General features: G+C 35.9%; 1 long non-coding RNA gene across 4 annotated transcripts; it reads right to left on the minus strand.

The window, feature by feature from the left end:
- Positions 1 to 426: 426 nt before the first annotated feature.
- Positions 427 to 10822, minus strand: LOC141637694 (uncharacterized). 4 transcript variants are annotated; one of them, XR_012541864.1, is made up of 8 exons: positions 10480 to 10822; positions 10305 to 10396; positions 9781 to 9822; positions 9548 to 9636; positions 2232 to 2637; positions 2052 to 2144; positions 1185 to 1252; positions 427 to 643 (listed from the first exon to the last, which is right to left on the minus strand). It is a non-coding gene; the product is annotated as an uncharacterized LOC141637694 (long non-coding RNA). The 4 variants fall into 4 exon arrangements; XR_012541866.1 differs by lacking the exons at positions 10305 to 10396; positions 10480 to 10822 and having other exon boundaries at positions 2232 to 2295; positions 2443 to 2637; positions 9781 to 10221; XR_012541863.1 differs by lacking the exons at positions 10305 to 10396; positions 10480 to 10822 and having other exon boundaries at positions 9781 to 10221.
- Between the last annotated feature and the right edge of the window lie 8019 nt (positions 10823 to 18841).

Genomic DNA, 18841 nt, shown 5'->3' on the forward strand with positions numbered 1-18841 from the left:
CCACATTATAAACAAACAACATGCTTTTCATCCAATGCAACATATAAATCTCATATCTTTCAACCCTTGTTTCACACCTCCAATTCTCCACATTCAACATCCATCAATTCACACCACATACTACTATATACATACACAAACCAGAAGACAACGCATACGATCCCAACACGTACCCGATGTGACCGGTTAAAAATTGTAGGGCGAGTTCGCGACTTTAGGACGTCTTCCAAGCCTTTGCATTAGCTCCTACAACTTCTACCCCAGGTTCATTTTAATTTGACTCTCTATGTTCATTAGATTCATTGGTTACAGGTTTCAGGATCGTCGCTCTAATACCACTTTGTGACACCCTCATACTCCAAGTGCCTTACCAGGACCACTCAGGTATAGGAACATCACCATCTCGGTTACCCGAGGCAATGAATATCATAAGACAATAACGAAACGTACTTTAAAGTAAATATAATTTAACGTTTACATGTTCAAGCCAAACTGATAAATCAAATACAAATTCCAAAACCAAATGTCTACTAGCCAAAACTGAAAACTAATGATATCGTCTGACACAACGGAAGACTCCTCTAATCCATGTGATAACTCATCCCAGCTAGCCCAAAAGCGTCATATCAAACCTGCTCAATAACTGCTCACCATCCCCGAATAGATCACCACAGTTTTACAAAACAAACAATAGGGTCAATACTAATTACACAATATAGAACAAACATGAAACAACTGCCAAACAACTCAGTCAACACAACAATCCCCAGTCTCCGCCAACAATCTCCACACAACTGACTACACACTAAAGTTTGTAGTCCTGCCAGAGTATCCATTGCAACAGATACTCCACACCGCCAGTGGAGAACCGCAGCCGTTCCCACCTAAACCCCGCTCATCTCCATCGAGCGATAAACCCATGTTCATTAATGTGCACATCCCTCCTGTGGCGGGTTCCACAGGAGGCGAATCAAGGGCGTGAAGCCACTTCCGCAAGTGACTCCACTCAGCCAGGGACGCACCCCGAAGAACACAGACAGATAAACAGTAATCACAATACAACCTCAACAACCGTCTCAAACATTCAACAATATGAAATCATAACCGTCTGAAACAATCAACAATTACTAACTACAGCACAATCACCACAATCATGTAATTAATACCGAGTAGGGAAACCCTACCTGGAATGCAATCACAATTCAGACGATCTAGCAGCTGTCTCAAAAACTTTCTTCTACGAACTCTCCTCCTATACACATATTCATATAATTATTACCACAACAATATAATCACAAAACCCCCAATTACCAAATTAGGGTTTAACCAAAATCAGTCAAATGCTATAAAAATGGTACGTAGATCTTACCCCTGACGCAAGGATCACAATGATATCAAGAACAAATGAAACCGACTCCTCTAGCTCTGGAATTTGTCAATAAAGCGGAAGAATGAAGCAACGTAACTTGAATTCTCTTTTAATCAGTGAATTAGGTTTGTAAAAGTGTTTAAGGAAGATGACGAAAAGTATTATATATTAATCCGCCTTATTAGCAAAACCCGTCGAAAAACCCCCGATAACCGACTTACTCGATCGAGTAAGTATCGTACTCGATCGAGTGCCACTTACTCGATCGAGTACCAAGGTTACTCGATCGAGTACCCTACAGGTAGACTACTGTTTCGAAAACCAAACATACTTACTCGATAGAGTAAGCCCCACTCGATAAAGTACCCACAGACTCATAAAACCGTAGTATTACACCAATAAACCTCATAATTCGTGGGTCCATCCCCAGCTATCAATGGTCGTCTCGTCTGCAATTTTAATAATCAAAAGGGTACTATCAATTGAATAATACCTTGATAAACAAATTAATTCAGCAAATCGCATCGCATAATTCATCCATGAAAAATAATTTATGATATGAATTGTAGCATGAGCAGGGTCCAAACCGTTGCTTGAGTTCCAATTTTAAATTTCGGCAGGGCAAAGTAAGTAAAACAAATGGTAGGGTAAATAGAGATGAAATAAGGAATTGATAACTAACATTTTGCTCAGCAGTTGGTAACTTGACTTAGCCAAATCATGTCAACAATTAAGCAGGTTGTATACGGCAGAGTTTGACGCATGAATCAAGAGCCTACAGCAGATACACGGTTAAAAAGGTCACAACCTACAAACTGAAGGAACCAACCAAAGATTAACAGTAATATATAACGTGCATTACCTGTGGGGAAACTAAATGTTGATTATCAGCATTAATAAATCGTGACCACAGTTTTCTACCGTGGCTGCAGTTATAGTGAAAATTACGACTCAATAAGCAGAGAGGACGAAATCTATATTTCTCCCATAAGACGACTCCGATAAGACATTTGAACTCTTTCAGAAAGAATATGGAAATATATAAGAAATGTGTAAAAAAAATGCTCGAGTACCTGTTCAGATGAGTGTTCAATTAATCTGTGTCAAGAACCTAAAATCATAATTCACACTATAACTGCAAGCCTTAGTGAGAACTTGATATGTTGTGAGCCTTATATCCCACTCACAAACAGAGATTTAGCTCAAGCTAACCAGAACCTAGGACCACCTAATAACCCCACAATTTTCTTCTTCAAGCCGCTGCCAAACTGCAAGATCACAGAAATTAAAATTTAGACATCTAAAATGAAAGTCTTAACAACATCAGGATACATTCATACATCAATTATTTTGACATAAATAACGCAGTAATGCTATTCAACCTGTGATCCTTGTATGAAGAAGCTATTCAGACTCTTTACAGCTATAGAAAGGCGATGAAGTGAACAATTACTACTCATTAACTTAGAAGTATAATGAAATCGAGCAAAATGGCTCTCTGATTTGTTTGAGCTTATTACATTGTGAAGTACAGAAGTGGCAGTGGGTAAATGCCATGTTACAGTCAATCGTACCTTGATTCGTCTTATGAATTAATTCTTCCAATTCATTCTTAATAGAAAGATACAACATCTTTCATTTCTCAACAGTTTCATCTCTTCTTGTTCTTCTTTCTTTTATTTTCTCAATCAATGACAAACTAACAACACTATTACTCTTAATATTCCCAATTCCACTACTATTAACAAAATATTTTCCTTCAAAATTCTCATTATTTTTCCCAATAATTATTTGATCAACTTCATCTTCCATCATTCTAATCTTCTCTTCTTTTTCCTCTAACTTCTTACGAAGTCCTTTATCTTAATCTCTGAGGTTTTTCCTCTCTTTTTCCAACCGGCTTCTTTGAGCGCGAACAGCATGAGTTCGCGCTCATATGCCTTGCATTCTTCTCTAAGGTATCTTTTACTTCATCATTCTAACTATTGTAGTTTAATGCCCTTTTTACAGTTTTTAATATGGCAAAACCTAATATTGAGAATAGTTCAACAAAAATATAAAACAAATGTCGCAAAACTAACTTACAAACACAGGCATCTCGAACAAAAGAAAAACAAAATTCTTAATGCAGCCTTGCATTCTTAATGTTAAACGTTTTTGGTATTAAAGAATATGGAGATGGAAATGGTCTATTAGAGTACCTAACAGTCAACTTTAGCAATCTCAACTTTGTTAAAGGTAACATGAAATCCTTATCATTCAATAAGATATGTGTAGGAAGCCCTTTATTCTTATTTTAAGCAAATTGCTAATATTTGAAGAATCAGTTTTTTACACTATGCTTGCTACTGATCATGCATAATGATATGCTTATTCTCTACTCCATAATGGAACCTGACAATGATTTTGAGAGCCAACTCTCCTTTCCTCTTATTTTCATGTTCAACTTCGACAAAATTATACTCGCTCCATTATTCGGTTGGAATCACTAAATGAACCAAAATGGTGCAAATTATCATGCTTTGAGCCGTCCTCTAAAGCCTGAGTTTAAATTTATCCTGGGGTTAAAATTGAGCCAGAAAACCTTATAGCTATTCTGGCATTAGAATAAAAAAAAGGAAACAATGAAAGGTTGTAAAATGCAAAGACAATGGGACAGAGACCTTAAGCTGTGCTTCTGCCCTAGCTGTTCTTTTAGTGTTAGATAGTTGTACTTCAGATTCAGCCTTCTAACTAACCTAATACGGAGCAATAAAAATTATGAAACAGCAAAATTCTTTGCTTGATAACAAAGAAAAGAAAACACAACTTACAGTAGAACTAATATCATGGGAATCTCTCTCAAGATTAATAAGCTTTTCAATCTTCACAAACCCAAATTTTCAGACCTGTTTAAACGGCATTGATCAAATCCCAAATTACCATCATTGTTAAAAAAAAGAAAACAAACATGATAAAAATGACATAATCAAAAATTAAGCAAACCACACGTTATTTGTCCTGACCACGACAAAGGCAATCAGTTAAAATGAGAACTAATATTACAGCAGCGTTAAAAAGAGCCTACCTTTCCAACATCATTCCTTCCCAAATTGAACAACATGATTTGCTCAGCACATTGTTTCTGATCGTTCAGAAGTTGTTTTTCCATAATGATATCTTCTTTTGGCAATTTTCCTCTTCTAAAAGTCCCGACAAGAGGTCTACTAGTCACTTCCCTCACTTTCCCTTGCAATAACACACAAGCTTAAGAATCTTGAATTTAATCGTAAGATGACCCTGCATTAGAGAATTATTACACAGCAGCCCAGTACATCATAATATCTGTTGGTGATTTAAGAGTAATTACCCGTACATTTAGCGTAATTAAGATTGGTTCGTAGATGGGTAATTTCTAAATAATATAATGTGAGTTCGGGAAGTACGGAGTGTACACTCACATAATTATTTACGAAATTACGGTATAGTTTTCGGTTCGAATAACTATGACGGAGGTTGGTAGTAATTAAATTACTCGGGTTTTAATTAATTGAAACCGGAATTTCTGAAGAGTTGTGACTCTTCAGAAATACATCTCCCTATACACTTCTTTGTCATTATAAATAGACAAAGGGGTGAGAAGGAAAGGTTACAGTGAAACGAAATCTTCTACTGCATCAAGGAACATATAACATTCTACAACAAAATACTTCTTAATTATATCTCTGTATTCTGTGCCGAATACAGAGGGCAACGAAACTTATCTCAATAGAAAGTTCGATACAACCAGGCACTAAAGTAAGGGTCGAATTGTTCTATTAGGAAAGCATAGCGATTCGGTGCGGTTTTCATTATTGTCAATCCTTATTCGTGCATACTCAAAACTCTAACAATCTAATAGAACAATTATCGAAATCTTTCAAGATGACGAATGTTAAGGAAATGACAATGAAGGAAATATTCTTAAGAATATTTGGATAATGATCGAATCGGTATGTATGATAATAACGGTAGTAGAGTTATGGTGTTGCGGTATTGTTAAACTGGTTTCATAATGGATAATTTAGAAGATGCATATACAACAAAGCGGAAGATGGGAATGCATTTCATTAAAAGTTATTTTGTCTTGCTACCACCAAAATGATAAAATCTATTGGTGTCGAGGCACTAGATATTTTGGTTAAGCAATGCTATAATGGTTTGCAAAGGAAAAAGGATGAAATATCATTACAGATAAGTGGACTCGTTCTATTTTAGTATCTTTTTTTTTGTGATGCTTGCGGCATTAATTATGATGGTGATAAGTATTTGATAATCACAAATTCATATGATGATGTTCTTTAATCACAAATTCATAAGTATTTGTTTCATTATGATGTTTTCAGTATCATACAAGTTTTATGAGATAAGAATCAATAATCTGGTTTTATTGATGTTATAATTTTACCTTGCTTTATTTATACAAATGAAAAGGCCTAAATTGTGATTTACTTTATGATAGCAATCGTCAGTGTACACTTTGTTCACAATATTTTATACTTTGGTATTTTGCGGTTATTAGATTGCATTAAAGTTCATAAAGGTTCTGTGATAATTTTTTGTTTGTTGGTGGTCCACCCTACACAATAGCGGTTAGGCAAATTGTGGGAGGATCCTTTTTGGCTAAATGATTTTTGCCATGCTTAGATATTTACGTTTTTGTGATAACGATATTACTGGTTTGCGAGAGGACCTTAATATATGAATTGGTTTGCAATTATGGAGTAGTGTATGCACTACTAGTACATATTTGTGAAGAAACCTTAAAGTGTTCGGCAATTCATTGTGTATTATAATTATACATGTTGTTTGATGACAAGAGGCATTAGCGACGATGACGATGATCGATCCTGAATTTTTTTGGGTCATCTGAGATAATTCTATATGCGTAATCGGGACAGATTTGCGGTCACATAGAATTTGGTTTGTGAGTTATGTGTATTCAACTTCAGTGTTATAATCGTACAATGATGGGAGTCCGGGGATTCCAAAGGACAAAGAAACGATTTGCGAAAACCGGTAAAAAAAAAAAAAAAAAAAATGGTTTAGGGAAAGTTATCTTTGCATATAAATGGATCATCCCAAAAATACACAAGTAAAATCTTTATGCTTATTGATATTATGACAATATTTTAGTTTTTTGATGAAGTGACATGAGTCTTTTTTGGTTCTTGAAATTTTATGGTCGTTTCATGCTAATGATTTTGGTCACTAGTATAGGAACAAAAGCAATTTGGTTTGAGTTCTTTTGTTTATGGTCATTTGCTCTAATGTCGTATTTCAAGATTATTGATAATATGGCTTTGTCCTGCACATTTATACGATGCTTCTGATTGGAGTACTTGTAAATTATGCATATTATTCATTGTGTTAATATGTGTGATTTGTGGATCAAATGGCTTAGTGTATTTTATCATGATCTTGTTTTGAACGTTGTTAGTCGTTTAAATGCTCAAGGAGTTTGTTCGACATATATTTTATCAATTTGCAATATGATGTTTGACACAAAGTTTGTTAAACGGCATTATCATTATAGTTGCTTTGATCAGTGGAAATTTGATCGTCTGTTTATAACATGTTAATAATTTGTGTAAAGCTTTTTAAAGTTTGATTATGTAATTGATTTTACCGTATAATATTGGGAATGATGGTTTGTGATAACCATGGTGAGATTATGGAGTCATGGCGGTTTAGCCATGTAAGAGGTAAATTGAAAGCATTGAAAGTACAATATTGAAAATCCGGTTATGGAGTTGTCATTTATTATAGGATTAATGACAATTTAATCTTTGACATAGACTAAAGATGATTTACCTTGTAAAAGGGTGGCTCTATCAACAAGTTGTTCTATGAAGGACATGGGGGGTAATACGATCCTTGGCTTCGTATTAGTATCAAGGGTGAGAGTATGATTATTATTCTCCGGTTAATATTCCTAAGGGTTGAGTATGACGTTATCCATTAGTGAAAGTGGAGTCACGACTCGGGTTTTCACACGGGTTTAATTATTGCGGTTTGACAAGTTGAGTAAGTATACTAGTATAGCTAGTACTCATCTTTGGCAAAGAATTAAGCAAGTGTGACAATGTATAAAGTAAACTATGAATTATGGTTTGTCTTATGTCATTTTTCTTCGGTTTTAGAGGGATAGTATTTTGCAAATTGAAGTACCAAATGTAGAAGGTGATTTTCTACTAGTGGTAGTGTATTTTACTTGGGAAAGTACCATGAGTATATGGATTTCCAAGAAGTAAATTTGCATTATGAGTTTGACATTGGAGTTAGTATGCGTAGTGTTAGCATAGCCGGTTAAGACTAAGTAGCTAAGGAAATTAATTAATCTACGGTATTACTTAAAAGTATTAGACCAATTTCATCCTTGAATTTTGATAGTGAATATCGGTGCACCAGGGTGTTTGCTATAACACGGTTTATGGACTATCATAAATGGGGATGATTTTGGTTGTCTTTCGTGAGATCTCAGTTTTAGTTGATCACTTTGCATGAAGGGTCAATTATGGACTTGGTTATTAAGTCGGTTGACGGGATGGGTCTAAAACTTGTATAAGATCCTTGGCGATAGGATACCCAATTCCCCTCTAATACAACGTTAGAGGCTGAATTCAATGTGGAAGGCCTATTGTTAAGAGATTGAAGCACACAATAATTTATATCCCGAGGTGTGTGCTTAGACTTGCATGTTGTAAGGTTGATCTTTTGAAAAAGTGTGTTTGCAAGGACACGATGAAAAGAATCAACCTATATGAACATGAAGTACAGCCGCTTCAAGGGAGTATGGGTTTGACTCCCGATATGTTCATGAATAGATATGGGACACTAGGCTTGTTGTAATTAAGTGTCGGTTTATGTAATTTTAGAAGTAAAATTAATTTATGTGTGAGTTATCTTCAAGTATTCAAAATGGGTAGAAAGGGTTCAATGCTTAGTCACACCCCGATACTCGAATATTTGGAATGTGTAATTTCACTATGTGAAAATTCAATCTTCGTGACATTTTCATTTATGCATAAATTGGTATGTTTGTTAGGTTATTTAAATGCTTGAATTACGCTTAAATGGGGGAGGAATGTTGGTGATTTAAGAGTAATTACCGGTACATTTAGCGTAATTAAGATTGGTTCGTAGATGGGTAATTTCTAAATAATATAATGTGAGTTCGGGAAGTACGGAGTGTACACTCACATAATTATTTACGAAATTACGGTATAGTTTTCGGTTCGAATAACTATGACGGAGGTTGGTAGTAATTAAATTACTCGGGTTTTAATTAATTGAAACCGAATTTTCAAGAGTTGTGACTCTTCGTAAATACATCTCCCTATACACTTCTTTGTCATTATAAATAGACAAAGGGGTGAGAAGGAAAGGTTTGATGTGAAACGAAATCTTCTACTGCATCAAGGAACATATAACATTCTACAACAAAATACTTCTTAATTATATCTCGTATTCGTGCCGAATACGAGAGGGCAACCGGCTTATCTCAATAGAAAGTTCGATACAACCCAGGCACTAAAGTAAGGGTCGAATTGTTCTATTAGGAAAGCATAGCGATTCGGTGCGGTTTTCATTATTGTCAATCCTTATTCGTGCATACTCAAAACTCTAACAATATCAACCTCCAAAGCTACCGCCAATGATAGAGAAAGTGGGGTCAAAACCAAAAGAGGTTGGTTTGATGAGCCATGATAAAAACAATTGCTACAAAAATTACATCGACGACAAACCACAATCTAGGATTCAAGAAATTATGCAAAAAGAATCATGACAACACCAAAATTACACCAACAACACGTTAATTAAGTCATATTTTGCTCATATAAAGCAAAGAATTGAGAGATAAACAATTTGAATGTGTCAAAAAAAAATTATGTTTGATAAATAACATGTCGTCTCCCTTTTTATCCCTCCCTCCAAGCCTCTTCATCTGCCTTCCTCTCAAGCCGGATAAAAACAAACGCAGACATACGCGTAACACGACGGATAAATGTCATGTATCTTTGGAACATTCGATGTTATGAAATGGATACCCCTTTAATATACTGGAAAATAAGAGGAAGAAAATAAAGTCAATGTTTAACTAAATTTCGGGCAATCACCAGCTAAACTAAAACATAAATTTTCTAATCAAAAGCTCACCAGTGTGAAGAAAAGAAGCAATAAGATTTGAGGAATGCTTATTTCGATACAACTACCAGCTTGAGGCAACTACAACTAGGTTCATCAACCTGCAATGGAATAAAAAAAAGGTGAACTTGTACCATCTCATTCACAAGACAATCTTGAAGGATGTTAGATACTATTCAGAGTAAATGAAACATGCGACAGTTTACGGCAATCAAGGCTATTTTTCAAAAGGAACCCAACTTTACCTTTAATAGTTGAGACATAAGGCCACTGAATCCCAATATGCTCTGAAAAATTAAACCGGTGATTAAAGCCCCTTGCAACTCCCTCATAATGTACCTGAATTTCTGTTGTTCATTCTTGAGTTTAATATAAACAAAAAAGAATGTCACCGAAACTTCATATAATGTAAATATAGATTATACATGAATAATAAGTTACAGCCCTTTAATTTCTATATAAGATTTATTCTTTCAGCAAAAAGTAGAAAAGTTTAATTTCACTGCACATTTGGGAAGTAAGAAGTTCAGTGCCACAAAACATAAACGATTCATTGTCAGAGATTCTAGAAGTATTTGAACTATGAAAGTCTTTTGATAACCATATGGATCGTGTATTCTGGTTTAGGTAAACTGGAATTCTGTTAATAAGCCCAAAAATAACTATTGCGGAACACAAAAGATTATCTGAGACGGTCTCACATCAAAAACACAACAATCCAAAAGAAAAGAAAGTGTAGAATGAAATTAAACGGGGAAATAAAACTGACCCGCAATCACCAAACTGATCTCCTATGTCACTCAAGACTTTCAGCAACTGTAGATGTCGTCACCTGCAACCCTGGCCCCCGATAGCTAGTCACTACCACCAATCAATAGCGATTACAATGTAAAACCAAATTAAAGTGATCACATTAAAAATAAGAACCAAAACATCCAACTTACCATACAAGCAACACCAAATATGAGTAATGGGTTTGTGAGTGAATTAATGAACATCCATATTCAGACCAACCCATGATCCACTGAAAGAATATCCACTGATCGGGAAAAAAAATCCCTAATCTATCATTTATCTCAAAACCAATGTTGAGTTAATCATATAGATAGTTTCCGATGTTTAATTGTGGACAATAAAACTTGCAATAGAATTGATAGAAATGAATTAAGCTGGAGAAATCGAGTTTGTTCACCTGAGTTTATTCCAATAGCAATTGAAGGATAAGGAAAATTGAAGAGAAATAATTTTAGGTTAGCAGAAAGAGGCGATGATAATGAAAGAGTAAACAAATTTAGGTTAGTAGGGGAAGAATAAAGAGGAATGATGAGTGGTAGAGAGAAGGAAGACTGTTCATTGGAAGGTATTTTAAATGTTCATACAACTACCTACAAGCGGTACTATATATGGTCGGCCGTGATATTTGTTCTAGTGCTATTGGTTCTGGCAATGTACTCTCTCTCTCTCTCTCTCTCTCTCTCTCTCTCTCTCTCTCCTTCTTTTAATTTATTTCACATTCCTCCTTCTTCATTCCCGTGTTTTTGTCCCTTCTGTAAACCGCTGCCTTTACCTTGCCCATCCTCGAGAGATTGCTTTACTGTCCTAAGCGTATTCCCGTTATTAGGGTCCTTATTCTTACTCTTACTGATGTGACCATTATTTGAGCATATTTAGTCCCCGAATTAGCCTCGTTCCTATGCTTTTTAGTGCATATTTGGGTCATTTACTATCTTTAGTCCTTTGTTTTGCATATTCTTTGAGGTTTTGTTTCCTTGGTAGGAGAGGAGTGCAAACCTTGCATTTTCATGGCAAAATAGAGCTAAATTGATCGAATCTAATGACCAAGCATCAAAGAGAAGACAAGGTTAGAAGGCCTTTGTACATATTATAGTAGATGGGCAATGATGAAGAAATCCTTGCATCCCCGACTAAATCCCGGAGGATTATTGGAAGAAGAGAGGAAGAAAAGAAGAAAAGGATGGCTGTGACGAGATCCGCTCGTCCAGCCAAGAAGACGCCCGTCCAACACTTCAGGAATTCGAGCGTCTTTGCCATAGGGACGCCCGTCCAACCACGCCACAATCCGCTCGTCCAAGCATCAATCCGCCCGTCCAGCCACCACAGAATCCGCTCGTCCCGACCCCTTGGACACCTGAATTGTCTTACAGCCCTATACGTCCTCTTCTTCTCTCCATGAAAAATGCGCATATTTATTAAAGACCGGCAAAAAGGAGACTCGCGTCTTTTCTGAGAGGAGCGATTCCTCAAGAACTTAATCGTCATTTAAGCCCTTAGTAAACCCTAATTTGTGTACCTAATCCCCACTATAAATACCCCATTAATCTAATTAGATTAATCATGTTCTTCTTATCAATCTTTAGTGTAGTTTATATCATTCTAATCTCTTCTTAATCTTGTAATCAACTTCTAATCAAATATTAATACAAATCTCATTTCCTTAATTTCTCTTTTGTTCATCATTTATTTTGGGTAATTGAAGATTATTTGGGTTATTATTGGGAGATTGACAACCTTCCAATCATTCATCAAGTACTTCTATTATTCTTTGCTTTATTTTGGAATCATTAGTAGGTATAATTCTCTTAATCCCTTTTTAATTATTGTTAATCATCTTCATTTATTCATCATGTTTTGCTTTGTTAATATGATTGACAACCTTGTTAACATGTTAAACTTGATAATGAGTGAGTAGTTTCCTTAACTAGGGTTAATGGGTAATTAGGAGAAACCAACAAGGGGGATGATTCATACTTAAATTAATATGTTTTCATAATTTATTTGCTTGCTTGTTGTGATCTCAACTTATGCACATGTTATGTTTGATGAAATACGAGCCTAAGAATCCTTGCATTTTTTACCTATCACTTAACTTTTCAATGAGACTTGTAAGACATAAACCAACTCGAGTCTCATTAGACCATGCATATAGTCGAGTAGGGAGGATTAAGTCGACTTGTAGGTGTTGTACAATCTAATCGATTCGGCTCCGGGACCCAAACCTTCCTAGGATTGTAAGATATAAACCAACTTGATCCATCACAACAATAATTGCTTACTTATAATTTGAGAATATGTTTGTATTATCAATTCCCATGAATCCCCTATGACCCCATGACACCCTAGTGCTTTTAATCAATTGTTTACATCTCTTTTTAATCATCTTGCTTGTTTACTTTTATTGCTATTTAGTTTAGTGATCTTCTTACCTCAACCCAAATCGTGACACCCCTAGACACCGCTACTTGCAATCGAAAATCCTACATCAATACCCGTCCCTTGTGATCCGACCTTTACTTGCCTCTTTACTAATAGTAGAGTTGTTTGTGAAGTTATAAATATTGTTTTGGTCTAGGTGCTCCTAACGACAAGTAACCAAAAATTAAGCTCCAAGTGAGTCCTGCCACTTACCAGGGAGACAAACTCATCAGATTCACCATCTCTACTCCAACAAGGACGTGTTTAAGCAGATAGTCTCGTGATCAAGTCGATTACCAGCCAGCGAGGTGATTCTGGTATAAAAACTAATCCAGGTATCAATACATCCCAAAATAAAAGTTAGGGTTACCAAAAAGATGAGAAATACAGACACACCTCAAACGAGGAAGTGTTGAGACACCTCAAATAAAAACATGAGAAATGCAGACATTAATTATGTTTTGTTGTTGGTAGTTTGAGAAGCAACGAAGAAGAACGAAGGTGGCAGTGAAATAAGATGGTGAAGGTAAATGCAGATAATGGAAGGGGATGATGAAAGATAAATAAAGAACAAAATGAGTGAAGCAGAATGAAAGAAGAAAAGGAGTGGAGGAGAGCAAACTGATGAGTGTAAAGGACACGTATCTCTTTATATTTTATTGGTCTAAGGATGAGGATTGAAGATGAGGGAAAAGGGCCAAAGAAAGATTGAGAGTAGTGGATGCATTGGGCCGAATTAGGTCGCCAGTAGACATTCCAACCAACCCGCCAAAAGACAAGCAAAACCGACCCAATGTAGAAAATCTCAGCTGTTCATCCTACTATTCATTAGGAGTATTGCAAAGTCTTACTCACTTTTATATAAAGGGTGGATTACTTTAAACATTTGCCCTTCACTTTAACATATATCCCCTAAACTCCTTTTCTTTATCTTCTCTCCATAACCTACACATATATCTCCTAAACCCCTTTCTTTATACATTTAATTTTCTCTTACCCTCAGCATGTCTTATTAAACAGTTTTGAGGTTAATGGGGTGGGAGAAAGCTGATCATAAACGTTGGTGATGGAATTTAATGAGGATGATGACTAAGGAGATGATATGACTAGATATAAAAAGGGTGAAGTTAAAGCTAATGAATTATAAATATAAAGTGCTTGCTAATTGTTAGGGATGTCAACGGGGCAGAGGAGGGGTAATCTGCACCCGCATCCGCGAACTATATTGCGTACCCACACCCGCCCCACGATCCACAGTGGGTTGAACTTTTCAAACCCGTCCCCGCCTTGCAGAGACCCATAGACCCGCGAAATTGCCTATCTCCTCACAAAATTTTTTTTAAAAATATTAATCTTAAATCTAAAATATACTAGTCTCGTACTCTTGCACATATTACACAAATAAGTTTCCGTAAAATGGTCTAACATTTAATTAACTAGTACACAAGTTTTTTAAACAACGAAATAGTTTGAGGATTAACGTTTTTTTTTTGGGTTAGGTTGTTGGGTATTTGAAGAGTTAGAAACGATAAAGACCTAAGAGGAGGAGGGGGCGAATTAAGTGTACCCTTTTTAAATTTTGTTCTTAACTTAGTTAATTGATAAATTAAGTAAGGAACCTTGAATCATAAACCTTGAAAAACGTAATAGAATGTAAGTTCACAAGATGGTACATTTGTTTTGTTCCACAGTATAGCTGACTGTGACACATAACTTGATTAGGTATAAACGAGAAATAGCAAAGTGAAAGAACGTAAAAGTAAATGAACAAACAAACGACATTTAAAAATTGATTCAACCTCTACTCCGAGGCCTACGTCCAACCGTTATTTTATTTCTTGTTTAGAAATTTACTCAAACTTACTCAACCCTTTACAATGAAAATAACTCGCCAACCTACTCCGGTTGCACTCAAACTTAAGGCTACTCCGCTTCAAGAGTTTATGTGTTCTATCTCATAGATGTACAAAATCTTTGAATCTCAAGAGTTCACTTGATGAACATGGAGATTACAATTAAGAATTAACACGAGAATCATGGAACAAACTCATTATGTCACAGTACAGCGAACTAATACTTGGAGATTTACATCTTTTCGAAAACAACTGAAGACTTTAAAATTTGAAAAATGTTTTGCAAATACTTGAAGATCAATGCTTTAAATGCACAAATGATTTGCAAGGTTTTACAATAAATGCTTTGGAAAGTCTTAAGAAATAAATGAGATTAAGACACTCTATTTATAATGGGTTTGATTACTAAAAAGTACAACTTAGATTAATTAAATCCAATATAAAATTAGTAGCCTTTGAATAATGGTAAGTGTTAGGCTCTAGGCTTGGGGCACAAGTCTTTGATAAAAATCAGAAAACTCTTTCCAAAACACTCAACATCTGACACTTTACCAAATAGGCAAAAAATGTTTCTAGCTTTAAAACTTTGACAAGTTCAACTTACCATTTTAGTAAAAGGTAAATGCACAAATCTAGAGGATTAGTCAATGTGGATTTGTGACTAAAATTTCAGATTTGTTTTCAAACTTTGAAGATTCAAATGTTAAAGTTTTGAAATTTGTAAAGTTTTAACACTTAAATATTTCGAGTAAAAAGAACCTTCATACGGTAGTATCAGAAACCACAATACAGTGCACTGTTGCATGGTTTTTCAGCCACTTGACATATGTGAGGGTGTTACACTTACTCTTACAATTTTCAACTAAGGCTAGGATAATATGATTGTCTTGACTTTTTGATTGCTTCATCTTGATCATGTTGAGCCGTCATTGAGAGTTTTGATTGCTTCAATTACAAATTATTTTCAATTAAAAGCAAACAATCAAATAACAAAGGGACTTGACATCATCAACCAAATGTGTTCTAACAAATTCCCCCTTTGATGATGACAAGTCCAAACATATGTGGTATTCCCCCTTAGCCCATGGTTAGTCGGTCTTTGGTCAATTCAACATATACATGATTTATAAACATGATGAAGGTATTCAAAGGGTTCAACATGCCTGACTAAAATAGAACATCTAATCATGGAAGCTAAGACATAATTACGGTGAACGTTAGCCTAAGAGTTAAGAGATCACATATAAGCACGTTCAAATTACTTCCCCATCTTGACATCATCAAGGAGGGATAAAACACGTTCAAACTAGCTACACGATTCAAACCACATGCAAATAATGTTCAAGCAAAATAGAAAAACATCCAAAGGTTGCACAAGATTTTTAAGAAACATAAAGCCAATTTAGGATAAAGGATAAAAGGATTAGGGAAGCAAGGGTTTAAGCCACGGATTTTGGCTTCTTGTCATCAAGACTTTCAAAGATATCCTCGTTCATGGTGCGGAGATCAGCCACTTCATCCCTTAGCTTAGCATTTTCCTTGATCAAATGATTAACAAGCCCAACAAGTTGATCCAACTTAGCAATAATCACCCCCTATTCAACAGTTGACCAACCGTAGCATCACCTCCACCTTGATTTTTCCTCATCAATTTCCCATTTCATATTTCCATATTCATCCGAGAAAGCAGATCCGGAGTCATTTTATCATTCAATTTTTCAATGGCGGGACTTCCTTTCATGACCAACCCTTCTTTCATAAAGATAATAGAGAGCCACATACCATAAGGTACCACGAAACTTTTGTCAAAGTTGTCGTTTTGGAATTCGGTGGACATCTCGTGAATTCGGTGAAACATAAGACGAGGAAGGTTGATTGGTTTGTGTTTGTTGATATGGTGAATAAGGAGCATGTCAAGGAGAGAGCATCTCCCTCGACTATTGTTTCTTGGGACAAGGTTGCGAAAAACTAGGTTAAAGATGAACTTAATTGGTGCGGTCAATTCAAGGGCATAGATATTGGTTAGGCTATTATCATCATGAGGTCGAAGAACTTTCATGACTTGGGTAGATGTGACCTCATCAATCTCACCCCAGTCACGTTTTGGGTAAGAGGTAAGTCCGACATGACAAACTTCAAGGTGGGCAGCAAGTTGTTCAATTGTTAAGAAAAATGGTTTTCGGTTAATGTAGGCCGAAAGGGTTCCAGATGCAACATCGACTTTGACTGTAGCATAGAATTGAATGATCTCGGACAAATACAAAGGACTATATTTGTCTAAGAGATTTACCCAACCCTGAGCATACATGGCTTCTTTGAAGTATTTTAAGGCAAGAGAAGTATCATACCATGACTTTTTGTACCTCCTTCCACTGTGAAAGCAACAGACCAGCATACCGTGACATAGCTTAAGTACATCCTCTGGAAGATCAAGTGAGTTGAGATGATTGAGGACATAATTATTAAATGATTCTCCAAAGGGTGCAACCACGAGGTCCGTACATGTATTAAGAGGAACTTTGGCCTCAATAATGTCATCTTCATTAGCCACACCTTCCTCTAAACCGGGTATGGTTCGTGGATGCCGAGGCTTTTTAGGAGCCCTAGGTTTTGACCCGGATCCTTTTCTTCTTTTGCCGCCGGTTTTTGGTTTTGGTGGAGATGATTCAGGGGTCACATCATCATCATCACCAAATATCTCCACCATCTTTCTCTTGGATCGGGTTCTAGAGGCCGGTTTTGAGAACAATGGGTCAAGCCCATCATCAAACACTTGCTCGGCATTCCCTTGGTCATTACCATCTTCAACATTGACGATTTGTTCAACATGCATCTCCTTTGTTGCATCAATATTTGGGGGTTCATCTACTTCTTCGGCCTTATTACCGATTTCTGCTTCCTCAACATCATCAATCTTTTCCTTTTCTTTCTCAACTTCAAGTTCATCACTTTTCTCCTCATTTTCTTTCGATTTTTCCTCCTTTTCTCTCAAATCTTTCTCCTTTTCTTTTGATTCTCCCTCATTTTGTTTTGATTCTCCCTTACTTTCTTTTGATTCTCCCTCATTTTTTTTGATTCTCCCTCATGAAGTTCCCCCTCTTTATCCTCTTTATTTTCACTCGAATGACTCTTTTCCTCCTTTTCTTTTTCTTTCGACTTCCCAATTATCTCATCCTCCTTTTCAATTGTTCCAACTTTTTCATATTGCATGGTAGCGGGTTCCTCCTCATCAGTATCAAAGTCAACCTCTGTGTCCAACTGTAGCGAGATCAAAGGTCTCCTACCACGACCTCCTCTGCCCCTACCACCACCTCTTTTGGCAGTTGTTTTCTTTCGTGCAACGGTGGCCTTGGCAGTAGCAGGAATGGTTAAATCAGTTTTTGCAACGGATTTTGGAGGCATTTTTCTTTTTGCAATGTATTTTGGATTGAAGGTGTTTCTAAGTTTGAAAACTTCTTTGGAGTATTTTGGTTTTGAGGACATTTAAATTATTTAAAAAGAAAAAAGGGTTTGACGGTTTGGGGAATTCAAAAGGGAGTTGATGGGTGGTTTTGTTTAGTGAATAATAGGGAGTTAGTCTGGAAATATAGGAAGTAATTATATGGTTGGTGTGGTTAACTAGGAGAGGGTAGTAAAAGTGGGTGGTTGAGTGTTGAAGGATAAAGGGCTAGTTTTAGGCTTTTGAGTGATGTGACATAAAGGTATTTAGTGGCTCAGTGTAACAATTATCTCAAATGCAACATAAGGTTATTAATTTGTTTTGTTCGGTCCATTTGCATGCAACAAACAATGTAATTAGCTAATTTTTATTTACATGTTAATCCATCCTTTAATAAATCATTGAGAAAATTAATCCAATCGTGTCACATGTCACCTAATAAACCAATTTCCAACCGAAGTTTTACGAATTGTTCTCTTTCTAATGGTTTTGTAAAGATGTCCGCAATTTGATTTTCCGTTTTACAAAAGCTTAGATATATATTACCTTTTTCAACTTGATCACGTAAGAAATGATGTCTTATGTCGATGTGTTTAGTGTGTGAGTGTTGTATTGGATTCTTTGATATGTTAATTGCACTACTATTATCATAAAATATGGGAGTGGTCTCAAAAGTAATATCATAATCATGCAATTGTTGACGCACCCAAAGAATTTGTGCACAACAAAGAGCAGCACTTACATACTCACTTTCAGCCGTGGATAATGCAATGGTATTTTGTTTCTTGGATGCCCATGAGA

The sequence above is a fragment of the Silene latifolia genome, unplaced genomic scaffold, assembly GCF_048544455.1.
Source record: "Silene latifolia isolate original U9 population unplaced genomic scaffold, ASM4854445v1 scaffold_134, whole genome shotgun sequence".
Taxonomy (NCBI): Eukaryota; Viridiplantae; Streptophyta; class Magnoliopsida; order Caryophyllales; family Caryophyllaceae; genus Silene; species Silene latifolia.